Source organism: Schistocerca americana, chromosome 7, assembly GCF_021461395.2.
Source record: "Schistocerca americana isolate TAMUIC-IGC-003095 chromosome 7, iqSchAmer2.1, whole genome shotgun sequence".
Taxonomy (NCBI): Eukaryota; Metazoa; Arthropoda; class Insecta; order Orthoptera; family Acrididae; genus Schistocerca; species Schistocerca americana.
In genome coordinates this window covers 45,884,699-45,906,660 of record NC_060125.1, presented here as the reverse complement: position 1 = coordinate 45,906,660, position 21,962 = coordinate 45,884,699, and the positions used below count along the sequence as shown (strand labels likewise).

At 50.0% G+C, this 21,962-nt stretch overlaps 11 non-coding genes across 11 annotated transcripts; all 11 read left to right on the top strand.

The window, feature by feature from the left end:
• Window positions 1-299: 299 nt before the first annotated feature.
• Window positions 300-383, top strand: Trnal-uaa. The gene has a single exon. It is a non-coding gene; the product is annotated as a tRNA-Leu (tRNA).
• Window positions 384-2,133: 1,750 nt separating this feature from the next.
• Window positions 2,134-2,217, top strand: Trnal-uaa. Its single transcript has one exon. It is a non-coding gene; the product is annotated as a tRNA-Leu (tRNA).
• A 1,761-nt stretch (window positions 2,218-3,978) lies between these two features.
• On the top strand, window positions 3,979-4,062 carry Trnal-uaa. The gene has a single exon. It is a non-coding gene; the product is annotated as a tRNA-Leu (tRNA).
• Window positions 4,063-5,823: 1,761 nt separating this feature from the next.
• Trnal-uaa lies at window positions 5,824-5,907 on the top strand. The gene has a single exon. It is a non-coding gene; the product is annotated as a tRNA-Leu (tRNA).
• Window positions 5,908-7,695: 1,788 nt separating this feature from the next.
• Window positions 7,696-7,779, top strand: Trnal-uaa. Its single transcript has one exon. It is a non-coding gene; the product is annotated as a tRNA-Leu (tRNA).
• Window positions 7,780-9,555: 1,776 nt separating this feature from the next.
• Trnal-uaa lies at window positions 9,556-9,639 on the top strand. The gene has a single exon. It is a non-coding gene; the product is annotated as a tRNA-Leu (tRNA).
• Window positions 9,640-11,427: 1,788 nt separating this feature from the next.
• Window positions 11,428-11,511, top strand: Trnal-uaa. The gene has a single exon. It is a non-coding gene; the product is annotated as a tRNA-Leu (tRNA).
• Window positions 11,512-13,287: 1,776 nt separating this feature from the next.
• Trnal-uaa lies at window positions 13,288-13,371 on the top strand. The gene has a single exon. It is a non-coding gene; the product is annotated as a tRNA-Leu (tRNA).
• A 3,645-nt stretch (window positions 13,372-17,016) lies between these two features.
• Trnal-uaa lies at window positions 17,017-17,100 on the top strand. Its single transcript has one exon. It is a non-coding gene; the product is annotated as a tRNA-Leu (tRNA).
• A 1,776-nt stretch (window positions 17,101-18,876) lies between these two features.
• Trnal-uaa lies at window positions 18,877-18,960 on the top strand. Its single transcript has one exon. It is a non-coding gene; the product is annotated as a tRNA-Leu (tRNA).
• A 1,788-nt stretch (window positions 18,961-20,748) lies between these two features.
• On the top strand, window positions 20,749-20,832 carry Trnal-uaa. The gene has a single exon. It is a non-coding gene; the product is annotated as a tRNA-Leu (tRNA).
• The last annotated feature ends 1,130 nt before the right edge of the window (window positions 20,833-21,962 follow it).

The following is a 21,962-nucleotide window of genomic DNA, read 5'->3' as shown; positions in this document are numbered from 1 at the left end:
CGGCCTTATTTACCGTTGGCTAATATCTAGTTTTCTTTGCATCAATGTGAAAATGTTCCTATTACTAAATACAGTTTTGCTAGTTACAGTTCAAACTGGAAACGACGGAAGAAAGCGGTCCAACGCGCCACATTGGTTCCCGAAAGGGAGGGTGCATTTCCTACGCCACGTCTGACATTGCGTCTTAAAATTTCTAAAACTGACATAACTCCATCCTACCGAAAAAAGAAACAGGTTTCGCAGTGAGGTTCTGTGAGATATTGCTAGATATTGAAGTCTCTGGAGCTCTTTCCTCGCACGTCAGATTGGCCGAGCGGTCTAAGGCGCCAGATTTAAGCTCTGGTTCCCGTAAGGGAGCGTGGGTTCGAACCCCACATCTGACAATGCATTTTAAACATTCTGAAACTAACACACTCCCTTGATCTTTCAGAACAAGTAAATTATGCAGAAACACGACATGCAGATTTTACTAGAGACGACAGTGACAGCCCGAGCGGTCGACAAGAAATAGCGGAACATACTTTTCCTGCGTCGAGGTGTAGCTCTTCTCACGGACGTCTCCGTTGTTGTTGTGCTGTGGTTCTGGGTTCCAAGCGACAGCGAGAAAACCTCAACAGCAAAGCATACGTGTTTAAATGAATCGAAAGGCCTTAATAAAGATAGATGAAACGGTGGCTCAGGTGCTGGAGTTCTGAAGCGGCCGTAATGCGTCGGCAGTAAGCTCACTAAGTTAGTGTGTCATGCTAACAACGGGAAGGCTATGGGTTAGATCCCAGCAAGGGCTATTCCATATTGCTTCCCTAAAAGGCAGCGCGAGAGACTGCCAGGCAAATCCCAAGTGATCTGTACAAGGACTAGGATGTCCGCACGTCTGGAAACGTTCTCGCCGACTTGTGTGCCACGCTGACGACACGGGTTCTCGTCCGATCACCGAAGTTAAGCAGCGTCTTTACGTGCTTAGTACACGGCTCGGTGGCTAACTAGGAAGTCTGCGTGCTGTTGGATTCTTTAATTTTGCCTTTTCCCTTAGTTTTCGGTTTTGCTGCAAGGTAATGATACGGTCCAGCACGCTGACCCCTCTCTTGCCTCTCGGCACGCAAATTCGAGAACCTGCGGCCACAGTCAAATGAAAGGGTCCGTTGTGCGTTTGACGAGTTGGTCTCTCCCAGTCGTTTCTAGCGCCTGTCCTCTACATATACGCCCATTTGCATGCGTCAGCTTTCGCGTCAGCCGAGCAAAGTCGAGACTGTGAATTACAATCCGTACTAGCCTACGCGGAGCGGGACGAGGGGCGAAGGAAAACGATTCGTAACACGACAGTTCGGAAATTCGACGATCGCGAGCGTTGGAAACACTCTCCTGAGTAAAGAAGACAACTTCCGTGCGGTGTCCGGGTTTCGAACCCGGGTCAGCTACTTGGGAAGCAATCATGCTGACAGACACACCACCACCGCCTTCTGCTACACGCTGCTTGCGCCGTGATGTGTCGCCTTCCCTCCTGGCGCCAGAGGCCGAAGGCAATCTCGGTGTAGGCGCTCAACGCCGAGTGGAAGGCGAGCACATCTGAACCCGATTTCCTGGTGCTGCTAGGGCCATATACTGAAACTGAGCGCAGAACTAACTTTTACTGAAGAATCTGCCCTTTAATGCACATCAGGGCGAACACGAAATTTCTAATACGAAGTACTCACTGACGTTTCAGTATGTACGCGGCGGTACCACCGGGGCAGTGCCTAAGTATTGTAAATTGAAGGACGACAGTTTGAGCCTCACGGGAAGTATTTCATTGGCTTCCCACGAGTGCGTAATGCACAGCGTGGCTGTTGCTAGGAAACGGCCTCATTTGCCGTTGGCTAATATCTGGTTTTCTTTGCATCATTGTGAAAATGTTCCTATTACTAAATACAGTTTTGCTAGTTACAGTTCAAACTGGAAACGACGGAAGAAAGCGGTCCAACGCGCCACATTGGTTCCCGAAAGGGAGGGTGCATTTCCTACGCCACGTCTGACATTGCGTCTTAAATTTTCTAAAACTGACATAATTCCATCCTACCGAAAAAAGAAACAGGTTTCGCAGCGAGGTTCTTTGAGATATTGCTAGAGATTGAAGTCTCTGGAGCTCTTTCCTCGCACGTCAGATTGGCCGAGCGGTCTAAGGCGCCAGATTTAAGCTCTGGTTCCCGTAAGGGAGCGTGGGTTCGAACCACACATCTGACAATGCATTTTAAACATTCTGAAACTAACATACTCCCTTGATCTTTCAGAACAAGTAAATTATGCAGAAACACGCCATGCAGATTTAACTAGAGACGACAGTGACAGCCCGAGCGGTCGAAAAGTAATAGCGGAACATACGTTTCCTGCGTCGAGGTGTAGCTCTTCTCACGGACGTCTCCGTTGTTGTTGTGCTGTGGCCCTGGGTTCCAAGCGACAGCGAGAAAACCTCAACAGCAACGCATACGTGTTTAAATGAATCGAAAGGCCTTAATAAAGATAGATGAAACGGTGGCTCAGGTGCTGGAGTTCTGAAGCGGCCGTATTGCGTGGGCAGTAAGCTCACTAAGTTAGTGTGTCATGCTAACAACGGGAAGGCTATGGGTTAGATCCCACCAAGGGCTATTCCATATTGCTTCACTAAAAGGCAGCGCGAGAGACTTCCAGGCAAATCCCAAGTGATCTGTACAAGGACTAGGATGTCCGCACGTCTGGAAACGTTCTCGCCGACTTGTGTGCCACGCTGACGACACGGGTTCTCGTCCGATCACCGAAGTTAAGCATAGTTTTTACGTGCTTAGTACACGGCTCGGTGGCTAACTAGGAAGTCTGCGTGCTGTTGGATTCTTTAATTTTGCCTTTTCCCTTAGTTTTCGGTGTTGCTGCGAGGTAATGATACGGTCCAACACGCTGACCGCTCTCTTGCCTCTCGGGACGCAAATTCGCAAACCTGAGGCCACAGTCAAATGAAAGGTTCCGTTGTGCGTTTGTCGAGTTGGTCGCTCCCAGTCGTTTCTAGCGCCTGTCCTATACATATACGCCCATTTGCAAGCGTCAGCTTTCGCGTCAGCCGAGCAAAGTCGAGACTGTGAATAACAATCCGTACTAGCCCACGCGGAGCGGGACGAGGGGCGAAGGAAAACCATTCGTAACACGACAGTTCGGAAATTCGACGATCGCGAGCGTTGGAAACACTCTCCTGGGTAAAGAAGACAACTTCCGTGCGGTGTCCGGATTTCGAACCCGGGTCAGCTACTTGGGAAGCAATCATGCTGACCGACACACCACCACCGCCTTCTGCTACGCGCTGCTTGCGCCGTGATGTGTCGCCTTCCCTCCTGGCGCCAGAGGCCGAAGGCAATCTCGCTGTAGGCGCTCAACGCCGAGTGGAAGGCGAGCACATCTGAACCCGTTTTCCTGGTGCTGCTAGGGCCATATACTGAAACTGAGCGCAGAACTAACTTTTACTGAAGAATCTGCCCTTTAATGCACATCAGGGCGAACACGAAATTTCTAATATGAAGTACTCACTGACGATCCAAAGACGTTTCAGTATGTACGCGTCGGTACCACCGGGGCAGTGCCTAAGTATTGTAAATTGAAGGACGACAGTTTGAGCCTCACGGGAAGTATTTCATTGGCTTCCCACGAGTGCGTAATGCACAGCGTGGCTGTTGCTAGGAAACGGCATTATTTGCCGTTGGCTAATATCTAGTTTTCTTTGCATCATTGTGAAAATGTTCCTATTACTAAATACAGTTTTGATAGTTACAGTTCAAACTGGAAACGACGGAAGAATGCGGTCCAACGCGCCACATTGTTTCCCGAAAGGGAGGGTGCATTTCCTACGCCACGTCTGACATTGCGTCTTAAATTTTCTAAAACCGACATAATTCCATCCTACCGAAAAAAGAAACAGGTTTCGCAGCGAGGTTCTTTGAGATATTGCTAGAGATTGAAGTCTCTGGAGCTCTTTCCTCGCACGTCAGATTGGCCGAGCGGTCTAAGGCGCCAGATTTAAGCTCTGGTTCCCGTAAGGGAGCGTGGGTTCGAACCACACATCTGACAATGCATTTTAAACATTCTGAAACTAACATACTCCCTTGATCTTTCAGAACAAGTAAATTATGCAGAAACACGCCATGCAGATTTAACTAGAGACGACAGTGACAGCCCGAGCGGTCGACAAGAAATAGCGGAACATACTTTTCCTGCGTCGAGGTGTAGCTCTTCTCACGGACGTCTCCGTTGTTGTTGTGCTGTGGCCCTGGGTTCCAAGCGACAGCGAAAAAACCTCAACAGCAACGCATAAATGTTGAAATGAATCGAAAGGCCTTAATAAAGATAGATGAAACGGTGGCTCAGGTGCTGGAGTTCTGAAGCGGCCGTATTGCGTGGGCAGTAAGCTCACTAAGTTAGTGTGTCATGCTAACAACGGGAAGGCTATGGGTTAGATCCCACCAAGGGCTATTCCATATTGCTTCCCTAAAAGGCAGCGCGAGAGACTGCCAGGCAAATCCCAAGTGATCTGTACAAGGACTGAGATGTCCGCACGTCTGGAAACGTTCTCGCCGACTTGTGTGCCACGCTGACGACACGGGTTCTCGTCCGATCACCGAAGTTAAGCAGCGTTTTTACGTGCTTAGTACACGGCTCGGTGGCTAACTAGGAAGTCTGCGTGCTGTTGGATTCTTTAATTTTGCCTTTTCCCTTAGTTTTCGGTGTTGCTGCGAGGTAATGATACGGTCCAGCACGCTGACCCCTCTCTTGCCTCTCGGGACGCAAATTCGCGAACCTGCGGCCACAGTCAAATGAAAGGGTCCGTTGTGCGTTTGTCGAGTTGGTCTCTCCCAGTCGTTTCTAGCGCCTGTCCTATACATATACGCCCATTTGCAAGCGTCAGCTTTCGCGTCACCCGAGCAAAGTCGAGACTGTGAATTACAATCCGTACTAGCCTACGCGGAGCGGGATGAGGGGCGATGGAAAACCATTCGTAACACGACAGTTCGGAAATTCGACGATCGCGAGCATTGGAAACACTCTCCTGAGTAAAGAAGACAACTTCCGTGCGGTGTCCGGGTTTCGAACCCGGGTCAGCTACTTGGGAAGCAATCATGCTGACCGACACACCACTACCACCTTCTGCTACGCGCTGCTTGCGCCGTGATGTGTCGCCTTCCCTCCTGGCGCCAGAGGCCGAAGGCAATCTCGCTGTAGGCGCTCAACGCCGAGTGGAAGGCGAGCACATCTGAACCCGTTTTCCTGGTGCTGCTAGGGCCATATACTGAAACTGAGCGCAGAACTAACTTTTACTGAAGAATCTGCCCTTTAATGCACATCAGGGCGAACACGAAATTTCTAATATGAAGTACTCACTGACGATCCAAAGACGTTTCAGTATGTACGCGTCGGTACCACCGGGGCAGTGCCTAAGTATTGTAAATTGAAGGACGACAGTTTGAGCCTCACGGGAAGTATTTCATTGGCTTCCCACGAGTGCGCAATGCACAGCGTGGCTGTTGCTAGGAAACGGCATTATTTGCCGTTGGCTAATATCTAGTTTTCTTTGCATCATTGTGAAAATGTTCCTATTACTAAATACAGTTTTGCTAGTTACAGTTCAAACTGGAAACGACGGAAGAATGCGGTCCAACGCGCCACATTGTTTCCCGAAAGGGAGGGTGCATTTCCTACGCCACGTCTGACATTGCGTCTTAAATTTTCTAAAACCGACATAATTCCATCGTACCGAAAAAAGAAACAGGTTTCGCAGCGAGGTTCTTTGAGATATTGCTAGAGATTGAAGTCTTTGGAGCTCTTTCCTCGCACGTCAGATTGGCCGAGCGGTCTAAGGCGCCAGATTTAAGCTCTGGTTCCCGTAAGGGAGCGTGGGTTCGAACCACACATCTGACAATGCATTTTAAACATTCTGAAACTAACATACTCCCTTGATCTTTCAGAACAAGTAAATTATGCAGAAACACGCCATGCAGATTTAACTAGAGACGACAGTGACAGCCCGAGCGGTCGAAAAGAAATAGCGGAACATACTTTTCCTGCGTCGAGATGTAGCTCTTCTCACGGACGTCTCCGTTGTTGTTGTGCTGTGGCCCTGGGTTCCAAGCGACAGCGAAAAAACCTCAACAGCAACGCATAAATGTTGAAATGAATCGAAAGGCCTTAATAAAGATAGATGAAACGGTGGCTCAGGTGCTGGAGTTCTGAAGCGGCCGTATTGCGTGGGCAGTAAGCTCACTAAGTTAGTGTGTCATGCTAACAACGGGAAGGCTATGGGTTAGATCCCACCAAGGGCTATTCCATATTGCTTCCCTAAAAGGCAGCGCGAGAGACTGCCAGGCAAATCCCAAGTGATCTGTACAAGGACTAAGATGTCCGCACGTCTGGAAACGTTCTCGCCGACTTGTGTGCCACGCTGACGACACGGGTTCTCGTCCGATCACCGAAGTTAAGCAGCGTTTTTACGTGCTTAGTACACGGCTCGGTGGCTAACTAGGAAGTCTGCGTGCTGTTGGATTCTTTAATTTTGCCTTTTCCCTTAGTTTTCGGTGTTGCTGCGAGGTAATGATACGGTCCAGCACGCTGACCCCTCTCTTGCCTCTCGGGACGCAAATTCGCGAACCTGCGGCCACAGTCAAATGAAAGGGTCCGTTGTGCGTTTGTCGAGTTGGGCTCTCCCAGTCGTTTCTAGCGCCTGTCCTCTACATATACGCCCATTTGCAAGCGTCAGCTTTCGCGTCAGCCGAGCAAAGTCGAGACAAGTCGACACATGGGCAAACACGATGCTGTGAATTGCAATCCGTACTAGCCTACGCGGAGCGGGACGAGGGGCGAAGGAAAACCATTCGTAACACGACAGTTCGGAAATTCGACGATCGCGAGCGTTGGAAACACTCTCCTGAGTAAAGAAGACAACTTCCGTGCGGTGTCCGTGTTTCGAACCCGGGTCAGCTACTTGGGAAGCAATCATGCTGACCGACACACCACCACCGCCTTCTGCTACGCGCTGCTTGCGCCGTGATGTGTCGCCTTCCCTCCTGGCGCCAGAGGCCGAAGGCAATCTCGGTGTAGGCGCTCAACGCCGAGTGGAAGGCGAGCACATCTGAACCCGTTTTCCTGGTGCTGCTAGGGCCATATACTGAAACTGAGCGCAGAACTAACTTTTACTGAACAATCTGCCCTTTAATGCACATCAGGGCGAACACGAAATTTCTAATATGAAGTACTCACTGACGATCCAAAGACGTTTCAGTATGTACGCGTCGGTACCACCGGGGCAGTGCCTAAGTATTGTAAAGTGAAGGACGACAGTTTGAGCCTCACGGGAAGTATTTCATTGGCTTCCCACGAGTGCGTAATGCACAGCGTGGCTGTTGCTAGGAAACGGCCTTATTTGCCGTTGGCTAATATCTAGTTTTCCTTGCATCATTGTGAAAATGTTCCTATTACTAAATACAGTTTTGCTAGTTACAGTTCAAACTGGAAACGACGGAAGAATGCAGTCCAACGCGCCACATTGGTTCCCGAGAGGGAGGGTGTATTTCCTACGCCACGTCTGACATTGCGTCTTAAATTTTCTAAAACTGACATAATTCCATCCTACCGAAAAAAGAAACAGGTTTCGCAGCGAGGTTCTTTGAGATATTGCTAGAGATTGAAGTCTCTGGAGCTCTTTCCTCGCACGTCAGATTGGCCGAGCGGTCTAAGGCGCCAGATTTAAGCTCTGGTTCCCGTAAGGGAGCGTGGGTACGAACCACACATCTGACAATGCATTTTAAACATTCTGAAACTAACATACTCCCTTGATCTTTCAGAACAAGTAAATTAAGCAGAAACACGCCATGCAGATTTAACTAGAGACGACAGTGACAGCCCGAGCGGTCGAAAAGAAATAGCGGAACATACTTTTCCTGCGTCGAGGTGTAGCTCTTCTCACGGACGTCTCCGTTGTTGTTGTGTTGTGGCCCTGGGTTCCAAGCGACAGCGAGAAAACCTCAACAGCAACGCATACGTGTTTAAATGAATCGAAAGGCCTTAATAAAGATAGATGAAACGGTGGCTCAGGTGCTGGAGTTCTGAAGCGGCCGTATTTCGTGGGCAGTAAGCTCACTAAGTTAGTGTGTCATGCTAACAACGGGAAGGCTATGGGTTAGATCCCACCAAGGGCTATTCCATATTGCTTCCCTAAAAGGCAGCGCGAGAGACTGCCAGGCAAATCCCAAGTGATCTGTACAAGGACTAAGATGTCCGCACTTCTGGAAACGTTCTCGCCGACTTGTGTGCCACGCTGACGACACGGGTTCTCGTCCGATCACCGAAGTTAAGCAGCGTTTATACGTGCTTAGTACACGGCTCGGTGGCTAACTAGGAAGTCTGCGTGCTGTTGGATTCTTTAATTTTGCCTTTTCCCTTAGTTTTCGGTGTTGCTGCGAGGTAATGATACGGTCCAGCACGCTGACCCCTCTCTTGCCTCTCGGGACGCAAATTCGCGAACCTGCGGCCACAGTCAAATGAAAGGGTCCGTTGTGCGTTTGTCGAGTTGGTCTCTCCCAGTCGTTTCTAGCACCTGTCCTATACATATACGCCCTTTTGCAAGCGTCAGCCGAGCAAAATCGAGACAAGTCGACACATGGGGACACACGATGCTGTGAATTGCAATCCGTACTAGCCTACGCGGAGCGGGACGAGGGGCGAAGGAGAACCATTCGTAACACGACAGTTCGGAAATTCGACGATCGCGAGCGTTGGAAACACTCTCCTGAGTAAAGAAGACAACTTCCGTGCGGTGTCCGTGTTTCGAACCCGGGTCAGCTACTTGGGAAGCAATCATGCTGACCGACACACCACCACCGCCTTCTGCTACGCGCTGCTTGCGCCGTGATGTGTCGCCTTCCCTCCTGGCGCCAGAGGCCGAAGGCAATCTCGCTGTAGGCGCTCAACGCCGAGTGGAAGGCGAGCACATCTGAAACCGTTTTCCTGGTCCTGCTAGGGCCATATACTTAAACTGAGCGCAGAACTAACTTTTACTGAAGAATCTGCCCTTTAATGCACATCAGGGCGAACACGAAATTTCTAATATGAAGTACTCACTGACGATCCAAAGACGTTTCAGTATGTACGCGTCGGTACCACCGGGGCAGTGCCTAAGTATTGTAAATTGAAGGACGACAGTTTGAGCCTCACGGGAAGTATTTCATTGGCTTCCCACGAGTTCGTAATGCACAGCGTGGCTGTTGCTAGGAAACGGCATTATTTGCCGTTGGCTAATATCTAGTTTTCTTTGCATCATTGTGAAAATGTTCCTATTACTAAATACAGTTTTGCTAGTTACAGTTCAAACTGGAAACGACGGAAGAATGCGGCCCAACGCGCCACATTGGTTCCTGAAAGGGAGGGTGCATTTCCTACGCCACGTCTGACATTGCGTCTTAAATTTTCTAAAACTGACATAATTCCCTCCTACCGAAAAAAGAAACAGGTCTCGCAGCGAGGTTCTTTGAGATATTGCTAGAGATTGAAGTCTCTGGAGCTCTTTCCTCGCACGTCAGATTGGCCGAGCGGTCTAAGGCGCCAGATTTAAGCTCTGGTTCCCGTAAGGGAGCGTGGGTTCGAACCACACATCTGACAATGCATTTTAAACATTCTGAAACTAACATACTCCCTTGATCTTTCAGAACAAGTAAATTACGGAGAAACACGCCATGCAGATTTAACTAGAGACGACAGTGACAGCCCGAGCGGTCGAAAAGAAATAGCGGAACATACTTTTCCTGCGTCGAGGTGTAGCTCTTCGCACGGACGTCTCCGTTGTTGTTGTGCTGTGGCCCTGGGTTCCAGGCGACAGCGAAAAAACCTCAACAGCAACGCATAAATGTTGAAATGAATCGAAAGGCCTTAATAAAGATAGATGAAACGGTGGATCAGGTGCTGGAGTTCTGAAGCGGCCGTATTGCGTGGGCAGTAAGCTCACTAAGTTACTGTGTCATGCTAACAACGGGAAGGCTATGGGTTAGATCCCACCAAGAGCTATGCCATATTGCTTCCCTAAAAGGCAGCGCGAGAGACTGCCAGGCAAATCCCAAGTGATCTGTACAAGGACTAAGATGTCCGCACGTCTGGAAACGTTCTCGCCGACTTGTGTGCCACGCTGACGACACGGGTTCTCGTCCGAACACCGAAGTTAAGCAGCGTTTTTACGTGCTTAGTACACGGCTCGGTGGCTAACTAGGAAGTCTGCGTGCTGTTGGATTCTTTTATTTTGCCTTTTCCCTTAGTTTTCGGTGTTGCTGCGAGGTAATGATACGGTCCAGCACGCTGACCCCTCTCTTGCCTCTCGGGACGCAAATTCGCGAACCTGCGGCCACAGTCAAATGAAAGGGTCCGTTGTGCGTTTGTCGAGTTGGGCTCTCCCAGTCGTTTCTAGCGCCTGTCCTCTACATATACGCCCATTTGCAAGCGTCAGCTTTCGCGTCAGCCGAGCAAAGTCGAGACAAGTCGACACATGGGGACACACGATGCTGTGAATTGCAATCCGTACTAGCCTACGCGGAGCGGGACGAGGGGCGAAGGAAAACCATTCGTAACACGACAGTTCGGAAATTCGACGATCGCGAGCGTTGGAAACACTCTCCTGAGTAAAGAAGACAACTTCCGTGCGGTGTCCGGGTTTCGAACCCGGGTCAGCTACTTGGGAAGCGATCATGCTGACCGACACACCACCACCGCCTTCTGCTACGCGCTGCTTGCGCCGTGATGTGTCGCCTTCCCTCCTGGCGCCAGAGGCCGAAGGCAATCTCGCTGTAGGCGCTCAACGCCGAGTGGAAGGCGAGCACATCTGAACCCGTTTGCCTGGTGCTGCTAGGGCCATATACTGAAACTGAGCGCAGAACTAACTTTTACTGAAGAATCTGCCCTTTAATGCACATCAGGGCGAACACGAAATTTCTAATATGAAGTACTCACTGACGATCCAAAGACGTTTCAGTATGTACGCGTCGGTACCACCGGGGCAGTGCCTAAGTATTGTAAAGTGAAGGACGACAGTTTGAGCCTCACGGGAAGTATTTCATTGGCTTCCCACGAGTGCGTAATGCACAGCGTGGCTGTTGCTAGGAAACGGCCTTATTTGCCGTTGGCTAATATCTAGTTTTCTTTGCATCATTGTGAAAATGTTCCTATTACTAAATACAGTTTTGCTAGTTACAGTTCAAACTGGAAACGACGGAAGAATGCGGTCCAACGCGCCACATTGGTTCCCGAAAGGGAGGGTGTATTTCCTACGCCACGTCTGACATTGCGTCAGAAATTTTCTAAAACTGACATAATTCCATCCTACCGAAAAAAGAAACAGGTTTCGCAGCGAGGTTCTTTGAGATATTGCTAGAGATTGAAGTCTCTGGAGCTCTTCCCTCGCACGTCAGATTGGCCGAGCGGTCTAAGGCGCCAGATTTAAGCTCTGGTTCCCGTAAGGGAGCGTGGGTTCGAACCACACATCTGACAATGCATTTTAAACATTCTGAAACTAACATACTCCCTTGATCTTTCAGAACAAGTAAATTAAGCAGAAACACGCCATGCAGATTTAACTAGAGCCGACAGTGACAGCCCGAGCGGTCGAAAAGAAATAGCGGAACATACTTTTCCAGCGTCGAGGTGTAGCTCTTCTCACGGACGTCTCCGTTGTTGTTGTGCTGTGGCCCTGGGTTCCAAGCGACAACGAGAAAACCTCAACAGCAACGCATACGTGTTTAAATGAATCGAAAGGCCTTAATAAAGATAGATGAAACGGTGGCTCAGGTGCTGGAGTTCTGAAGCGGCCGTATTTCGTGGGCAGTAAGCTCACTAAGTTAGTGTGTCATGCTAACAACGGGAAGGCTATGGGTTAGATCCCACCAAGGGCTATTCCATATTGCTTCCCTAAAAGGCAGCGCGAGAGACTGCCAGGCAAATCCCAAGTGATCTGTACAAGGACTAAGATGTCCGCACGTCTGGAAACGTTCTCGCCGACTTGTGTGCCACGCTGACGACACGGGTTCTCGTCCGATCACCGAAGTTAAGCAGCGTTTTTACGTGCTTAGTACACGGCTCGGTGGCTAACTAGGAAGTCTGCGTGCTGTTGGATTCTTTAATTTTGCCTTTTCCCTTATTTTTCGGTGTTGCTGCGAGGTAATGATACGGTCCAGCACGCTGACCCCTCTCTTGCCTCTCGGGACGCAAATTCGCGAACCTGCGGCCACAGTCAAATGAAAGGGTCCGTTGTGCGTTTGTCGAGTTGGTCTCTCCCAGTCGTTTCTAGCACCTGTCCTCTACATATACGCCCATTTGCAAGCGTCAGCCGAGCAAAGTCGAGACAAGTCGACACATGGGGACACACGATGCTGTGAATTGCAATCCGTACTAGCCTACGCGGAGCGGGACGAGGGGCGAAGGAAAACCATTCGTAACACGACAGTTCGGAAATTCGACGATCGCGAGCGTTGGAAACACTCTCCAGAGTAAAGAAGACAACTTCCGTGCGGTGTCCGGGTTTCGAACCCGGGTCAGCTACTTGGGAAGCAATCATGCTGACCGACACACCACCACCGCCTTCTGCTACGCGCTGCTTGCGCCGTGATGTGTCGCCTTCCCTCCTGGCGCCAGAGGCCGAAGGCAATCTCGGTGTAGGCGCTCAACGCCGAGTGGAAGGCGAGCACATCTGAACCCGTTTTCCTGGTGCTGCTAGGGCCATATACTGAAACTGTGCGCAGAACTAACTTTTACTGAAGAATCTGCCCTTTAATGCACATCAGGGCGAACACGAAATTTCTAATATGAAGTACTCACTGACGATCCAAAGACGTTTCAGTATGTACGCGTCGGTACCACCGGGGCAGTGCCTAAGTATTGTAAATTGAAGGACGACAGTTTGAGCCTCACGGGAAGTATTTCATTGGCTTCCCACGAGTGCGTAATGCACAGCGTGGCTGTTGCTAGGAAAAGGCATTATTTGCCGTTGGCTAATGTCTAGTTTTCTTTGCATCATTGTGAAAATGCTCCTATTACTAAATACAGTTTTGCTAGTTACAGTTCAAACTGGAAACGACGGAAGAATGCGGTCCAACGCGCCACATTGGTTCCCGAAAGGGAGGGTGTATTTCCTACGCCACGTCTGACATTGCGTCTTAAATTTTCTAAAACTGACATAATTCCATCCTACCGAAAAAAGAAACAGGTTTCGCAGCGAGGTTCTTTGAGATATTGCTAGAGATTGAAGTCTCTGGAGCTCTTTCCTCGCACGTCAGATTGGCCGAGCGGTCTAAGGCGCCAGACGTAAGCTCTGGTTCCCGTAAGGGAGCGTGGGTTCGAACCACACATCTGACAATGCATTTTAAACATTCTGAATTTAACATACTCCCTTGATCTTTCAGAACAAGTAAATTATGCAGAAACACGCCATGCAGATTTAACTAGAGACGACAGTGACAGCCCGAGCGGTCGAAAAGAAATAGCGGAACATACCTTTCCTGCGTCGAGGTGTAGCTCTTCTCACGGACGTCTCCGTTGTTGTTGTGCTGTGGCCCTGGGTTCCAAGCGACAGCGAGAGAACCTCAACAGCAACGCATACGTGTTTAAATGAATCGAAAGGCCTTAATAAAGATAGATGAAACGGTGGCTCAGGTGCTGGAGTTCTGAAGCGGCCGTATTGCGTGGGCAGTAAGCTCACTAAGTTAGTGTGTCATGCTAACAACGGGAAGGCTATGGGTTAGATCCCACCAAGGGCTATTCCATATTGCTTCCCTAAAAGGCAGCGCGAGAGACTGCCAGGCAAATCCCAAGTGATCTGTACAAGGACTAGGATGTCCGCACGTCTGGAAACGTTCTCGCCGACTTGTGTGCCACGCTGACGACACGGGTTCTCGTCCGATCACCGAAGTTAAGCAGCGTTTTTACGTGCTTAGTACACGGCTCGGTGGCTAACTAGGAAGTCTGCGTGCTGTTGGATTCTTTAATTTTGCCTTTTCCTTAGTTTTCGGTGTTGCTGCGAGGTAATGATACGGTCCAGCACGCTGACCCCTCTCTTGCCTCTCGGGAAGCAAATTCGCGAACCTGCGGCCACAGTCAAATGAAAAGGTCTGTTGTGCGTTTGTCGAGTTGTGCTCTCCCAGTCGTTTCTAGCGCCTGTCCTCTACATATACGCCCATTTGCAAGCGTCAGCTTTCGCGTCAGCCGAGCAAAGTCGAGACAAGTCGACACATGGGGACACACGATGCTGTGAATTGCAATCCGTACTAGCCTACGCGGAGCGGGACGAGGGGCGAAGGAAAACCATTCGTAACACGACAGTTCGGAAATTCGACGATCGCGAGCGTTGGAAACACTCTCCTGAGTAAAGAAGACAACTTCCGTGCGGTGTCCGGGTTTCGAACCCGGGTCAGCTACTTGGGAAGCAATCATGCTGACCGACACACCACCACCGCCTTCTGCTACGCGCTGCTTGCGCCGTGATGTGTCGCCTTCCCTTCTTGCGCCAGAGGCCGAAGGCAATCTCGCTGTAGGCGCTCAACGCCGAGTGGAAGGCGAGCACATCTGAACCCGTTTTCCTGGTGCTGCTAGGGCCACATACTGAAACTGAGCGCAGAACTAACTTTTACTGAAGAATCTGCCCTTTAATGCACATCCGGGCGAACACTAAATTTCTAATATGAAGTACTCACTGACGATCCAAAGACGTTTCAGTATGTACGCGTCGGTACCACCGGGGCAGTGCCTAAGTATTGTAAAGTGAAGGACGACAGTTTGAGCCTCACGGGAAGTATTTCATTGGCTTCCCACGAGTGCGTAATGCACAGCGTGGCTGTTGCTAGGAAACGGCCTTATTTGCCGTTGGCTAATATCTAGTTTTCTTTGCATCATTGTGAAAATGTTCCTATTACTAAATACAGTTTTCCTAGTTACAGTTCAAACTGGAAACGACGGAAGAATGCGGTCCAACGCGCCACATTGATTCCCGAAAGGGAGGGTGCATTTCCTACGCCACGTCTGACATTGCGTCTTAAATTTTCTAAAACTGACATAATTCCATCCTACCGAAAAAACAAACAGGTTTCGCAGCGAGGTTCTTTGAGATATTGCTAGAGATTGAAGTCTCTGGAGCTCTTTCCTCGCACGTCAGATTGGCCGAGCGGTCTAAGGCGCCAGATTTAAGCTCTGGTTCGCGTAAGGGAGCGTGGGTTCGAACCGCACATGACAATGCATTTTAAACATTCTGAAACTAACATACTCCCTTGATCTTTCAGAACAAGTAAATTATGCAGAAACACGCCATGCAGATTTAACTAGAGACGACAGTGACAGCCCGAGCGGTCGAAAAGAAATAGCGGAACATACTTTTCCTGCGTCGAGGTGTAGCTCTTCTCACGGACGTCTCCGTTGTTGTTGTGCTGTGGCCCTGGGTTCCAAGCGACAGCGAGAGAACCTCAACAGCAACGCATACGTGTTTAAATGAATCGAAAGGCCTTAATAAAGATAGATGAAACGGTGGCTCAGGTGCTGGAGTTCTGAAGCGGCCGTATTGCGTGGGCAGTAAGCTCACTAAGTTAGTGTGTCATGCTAACAACGGGAAGGCTATGGGTTAGATCCCACCAAGGGATATTCCATATTGCTTCCCTAAAAGGCAGCGCGAGAGACTGCCAGGCAAATCCCAAGTGATCTGTACAAGGACTTGGATGTCCGCACGTCTGGAAACGTTCTCGCCGACTTGTGTGCCACGCTGACGACACGGGTTCTCGTCCGATCACCGAAGTTAAGCAGCGTTTTTACGTGCTTAGTACACGGCTCGGTGGCTAACTAGGAAGTCTGCGTGCTGTTGGATTCTTTAATTTTGCCTTTTCCCTTAGTTTTCGGTGTTGCTGCGAGGTAATGATACGGTCCAGCACGCTGACCCCTCTCTTGCCTCTCGGGAGGCAAATTCGCGAACCTGCGGCCACAGTCAAATGAAAGGGTCCGTTGTGCGTTTGTCGAGTTGGTCTCTCCCAGTCGTTTCTAGCACCTGTCCTCTACATATACGCCCATTTGCAAGCGTCAGCCGAGCAAAGTCGAGACAAGTCGACACATGGGGACACGCGATGCTGTGAATTGCAATCCGTACTAGCCTACGCGGAGCGGGACGAGGGGCGAAGGAAAACCATTCGTAACACGACAGTTCGGAAATTCGACGATCGCGAGCGTTGGAAACACTCTCCTGAGTAAAGAAGACAACTTCCGTGCGGTGTCCGGGTTTCGAACCCGGGTCAGCTACTTGGGAAGCAATCATGCTGACCGACACACCACCACCGCCTTCTGCTACGCGCTGCTTGCGCCGTGATGTGTCGCCTTCCCTCCTTGCGCCAGAGGCCGAAGGCAATCTCGCTGTAGGCGCTCAACGCCGAGTGGAAGGCGAGCACATCTGAACCCGTTTTCCTGGTGCTGCTAGGGCCACATACTGAAACTGAGCGCAGAACTAACTTTTACTGAAGAATCTGCCCTTTAATGCACATCCGGGCGAACACTAAATTTCTAATATGAAGTACTCACTGACGATCCAAAGACGTTTCAGTATGTACGCGTCGGTACCACCGGGGCAGTGCCTAAGTATTGTAAAGTGAAGGACGACAGTTTGAGCCTCACGGGAAGTATTTCATTGGCTTCCCACGAGTGCGTAATGCACAGCGTGGCTGTTGCTAGGAAACGGCCTTATTTGCCGTTGGCTAATATCTAGTTTTCTTTGCATCATTGTGAAAATGTTCCTATTACTAAATACAGTTTTCCTAGTTACAGTTCAAACTGGAAACGACGGAAGAATGCGGTCCAACGCGCCACATTGATTCCCGAAAGGGAGGGTGCATTTCCTACGCCACGTCTGACATTGCGTCTTAAATTTTCTAAAACTGACATAATTCCATCCTACCGAAAAAACAAACAGGTTTCGCAGCGAGGTTCTTTGAGATATTGCTAGAGATTGAAGTCTCTGGAGCTCTTTCCACGCACGTCAGATTGGCCGAGCGGTCTAAGGCGCCAGATTTAAGCTCTGGTTCGCGTAAGGGAGCGTGGGTTCGAACCGCACATCTGACAATGCATTTTAAACATTCTGAAACTAACATACTCCCTTGATCTTTCAGAACAAGTAAATTATGCAGAAACACGCCATGCAGATTTAACTAGAGACGACAGTGACAGCCCGAGCGGTCGAAAAGAAATAGCGGAACATACTTTTCCTGCGTCGAGGTGTAGCTCTTCTCACGGACGTCTCCGTTGTTGTTGTGCTGTGGCCCTGGGTTCCAAGCGACAGCGAGAGAACCTCAACAGCAACGCATACGTGTTTAAATGAATCGAAAGGCCTTAATAAAGATAGATGAAACGGTGGCTCAGGTGCTGGAGTTCTGAAGCGGCCGTATTGCGTGGGCAGTAAGCTCACTAAGTTAGTGTGTCATGCTAACAACGGGAAGGCTATGGGTTAGATCCCACCAAGGGATATTCCATATTGCTTCCCTAAAAGGCAGCGCGAGAGACTGCCAGGCAAATCCCAAGTGATCTGTACAAGGACTTGGATGTCCGCACGTCTGGAAACGTTCTCGCCGACTTGTGTGCCACGCTGACGACACGGGTTCTCGTCCGATCACCGAAGTTAAGCAGCGTTTTTACGTGCTTAGTACACGGCTCGGTGGCTAACTAGGAAGTCTGCGTGCTGTTGGATTCTTTAATTTTGCCTTTTCCCTTAGTTTTCGGTGTTGCTGCGAGGTAATGATACGGTCCAGCACGCTGACCCCTCTCTTGCCTCTCGGGACGCAAATTCGCGAACCTGCGGCCACAGTCAAATGAAAGGGTCCGTTGTGCGTTTGTCGAGTTGGTCTCTCCCAGTCGTTTCTAGCACCTGTCCTCTACATATACGCCCATTTGCAAGCGTCAGCCGAGCAAAGTCGAGACAAGTCGACACATGGGAACACGCGATGCTGTGAATTGCAATCCGTACTAGCCTACGCGGAGCGGGACGAGGGGCGAAGGAAAACCATTCGTAACACGACAGTTCGGAAATTCGACGATCGCGAGCGTTGGAAACACTCTCCTGAGTAAAGAAGACAACTTCCGTGCGGTGTCCGGGCTTCGAACCCGGGTCAGCTACTTGGGAAGCAATCATGCTGAGCGACACACCACCACCGCCTCCTGCTACGCGCTGCTTGCGCCGTGATGTGTCGCCTTCCCTCCTGGCGCCAGAGGCCGAAGGCAATCTCGCTGTAGGCGCTCAACGCCGAGTGGAAGGCGAGCACATCTGAACCCGTTTTCCTGGTCTTGCTAGGGCCATATACTGAAACTGAGCGCAGAACTAACTTTTACTGACGAATCTGCCCTTTAATGCACATCAGGGCGAACACGAAATTTCTAATATGAAGTACTCACTGACGATCCAAAGACGTTTCAGTATGTACGCGTCGGTACCACCGGGGCAGTGCCTAAGTATTGTAAAGTGAAGGACGACAGTTTGAGCCTCACGGGAAGTATTTCATTGGCTTCCCACGAGTGCGTAATGCACAGCGTGGCTGTTGCTAGGAAACGGCCTTATTTGCCGTTGGCTAATATCTAGTTTTCTTTGCATCATTGTGAAAATGTTCCTATTACTAAATACAGTTTTGCTAGTTACAGTTCAAACTGGAAACGACGGAAGAATGCGGTCCAACGCGCCACATTGGTTCCCGAAAGGGAGGGTGCATTTCCTACGCCGCGTCTGACATTGCGTCTTAAATTTTCTAAAACTGACATAATTCCATCCTACCGAAAGAAGAAACAGGTTTCGCAGCGAGGTTCTTTGAGATATTGCTAGAGATTGAAGTCTCTGGAGCTCTTTCCTCGCACGTCAGATTGGCCGAGCGGTCTAAGGCGCCAGATTTAAGCTCTGGTTCCCGTAAGGGAGCGTGGGTGCGAACCACACATTTGACAATGCATTTTAAACATTCTGAAACTAACATACTCCCTTGATCTTTCAGAACAAGTAAATTATGCAGAAACACGCCATGCAGATTTAACTAGAGACGACAGTGACAGCCCGAGCGGTCGAAAAGAAATAGCGGAACATACTTTTCCTGCGTCGAGGTGTAGCTCTTCTCACGGACGTCTCCGTTGTTGTTGTGCTGTGGCCCTGGGTTCCAAGCGACAGCGAGAAAACCTCAACAGCAACGCATACGTGTTTAAATGAATCGAAAGGCCTTAATAAAGATAGATGAAACGGTGGCTCAGGTGCTGGAGTTCTGAAGCGGCCGTATTGCGTGGGCAGTAAGCTCACTAAGTTAGTGTGTCATGCTAACAACGGGAAGGCTATGGGTTAGATCCCACCAAGGGCTATTCCATATTGCTTCCCTAAAAGGCAGCGCGAGAGACTGCCAGGCAAATCCCAAGTGATCTGTACAAGGACTAGGATGTCCGCACGTCTGGAAACGTTCTCGCCGACTTGTGTGCCACGCTGGCGACACGGGTTCTCGTCCGATCACCGAAGTTAAGCAGCGTTTTTACGTGCTTAGTACACGGCTCGGTGGCTAACTAAGAAGTCTGCGTGCTGTTGGATTCTTTAATTTTGCCTTTTCCCTTAGTTTTCGGTGTTGCTGCGAGGTAATGATACGGTCCAGCACGCCTACCCCTCTCTTGCCTCTCGGGACGCAAATTCGCGAACCTGCGGCCACAGTCAAATGAAAGGGTCCGTTGTGCGTTTGTCGAGTTGGTCTCTCCCAGTCGTTTCTAGCGCCTATCCTCTACATATACGCCCATTTGCAAGCGTCAGCTTTCGCGTCAGCCGAGCAAAGTCGAGACAAGTCGACACATGGGGACACACGATGCTGTGAATTGCAATCCGTACTAGCCTAGGCGGAGCGGGACGAGTGGCGAAGGAAAACCATTCGTAACACGACAGTTCGGAAATTCGACGATCGCGAGCGTTGGAAACACTCTCCTGAGTAAAGAAGACAACTTCCGTGCGGTGTCCGGGTTTCGAACCCGGGTCAGCTACTTGGGAAGCAATCATGCTGACCGACACACCACCACCGCCTTCTGCTACGCGCTGCTTGCGCCGTGATGTGTCGCCTTCCCTCCTGGCGCCAGAGGCCGAAGGCAATCTCGCTGTAGGCGCTCAACGCCGAGTGGAAGGCGAGCACATCTGAACCCGTTTTCCTGGTGCTGCTAGGGCCATATACTGAAACTGAGCGCAGAACTAACTTTTACTGAAGAATCTGCCCTTTAATGCACATCAGGGCGAACACGAAATTTCTAATATGAAGTACTCACTGACGATCCAAAGACGTTTCAGTATGTACGCGTCGGTACCACCGGGGCAGTGCCTAAGTATTGTAAAGTGAAGGACGACAGTTTGAGCCTCACGGGAAGTATTTCATTGGCTTCCCACGAGTGCGTAATGCACAGCGTGGCTGTTGCTAGGAAACGGCCTTATTTGCCGTTGGCTAATATCTAGTTTTCTTTGCATCATTGTGAAAATGTTCCTATTACTAAATACAGTTTTGCTAGTTACAGTTCAAACTGGAAACGACGGAAGAATGCGGTCCAACGCGCCACATTGGTTCCCGAAAGGGAGGGTGCATTTCCTACGCCACGTCTGACATTGCGTCTTAAATTTTCTAAAACTGACATAATTCCATCCTACCGAAAAAAGAAACAGGTTTCGCAGCGAGGTTCTTTGAGATATTGCTAGAGATTGAAGTCTCTGGAGCTCTTTCCTCGCACGTCAGATTGGCCGAGCGGTCTAAGGCGCCAGATTTAAGCTCTGGTTCCCGTAAGGGAGCGTGGGTGCGAACCACACATCTGACAATGCATTTTAAACATTCTGAAAGTAACATACTCCCTTGATCTTTCAGAACAAGTAAATTATGCAGAAACACGCCATGCAGATTTAACTAGAGACGACAGTGACAGCCCGAGCGGTCGAAAAGATTTAGCGGAACATACTTTTCCTGCGTCGAGGTGTAGCTCTTCTCACGGACGTCTCCGTTGTTGTTGTGCTGTGGCCCTGGGTTCCAAGCGACAGCGAGAAAACCTCAACAGCAACGCATACGTGTTTAAATGAATCGAAAGGCCTTAATAAAGATAGATGAAACGGTGGCTCAGGTGCTGGAGTTCTGAAGCGGCCGTATTGCGTGGGCAGTAAGCTCACTAAGTTAGTGTGTCATGCTAACAACGGGAAGGCTATGGGTTAGATCCCACCAAGGGCTATTCCATATTGCTTCCCTAAAAGGCAGCGCGAGAGACTTCCAGGCAAATCCCAAGTGATCTGTACAAGGACTAAGATGTCCGCACGTCTGGAAACGTTCTCGCCGACTTGGGTGCCACGCTGACGACACGGGTTCTCGTCCGATCACCGAAGTTAAGCAGCGTTTTTACGTGCTTAGTACACGGCTCGGTGGCTAACTAGGAAGTCTGCGTGCTGTTGGATTCTTTAATTTTGCCTTTTCCCTTAGTTTTCGGTGTTGCTGCGAGGTAATGATACGGTCCAGCACGCTGTCCCCTCTCTTGCCTCTCGGGACGCAAATTCGCGAACCTGCGGCCACAGTCAAATGAAAGGGTCCGTTGTGCGTTTGTCGAGTTGGTCTCTCCCAGTCGTTTCTAGCGCCTGTCCTCTACATATACGCCCATTTGCAAGCGTCAGCTTTCGCGTCAGCCGAGCAAAGTCGAGACAAGTCGACACATGGGGACACACGATGCTGTGAATTGCAATCCGCACTAGCCTACGCGGAGCGGGACGAGGGGCGAAGGAAAACGATTCGTAACACGACAGTTCGAAAATTCGAAGATCGCGAGCGTTGGAAACACTCTCCTGAGTAAAGAAGACAACTTCCGTGCGGTATCCGGGTTTCGAACCCGGACCAGCTACTTGGGAAGCAATCATGCTGACCGACACACCACCACCGCCTTCTGCTACGCGCTGCTTGCGCCGTGATGTG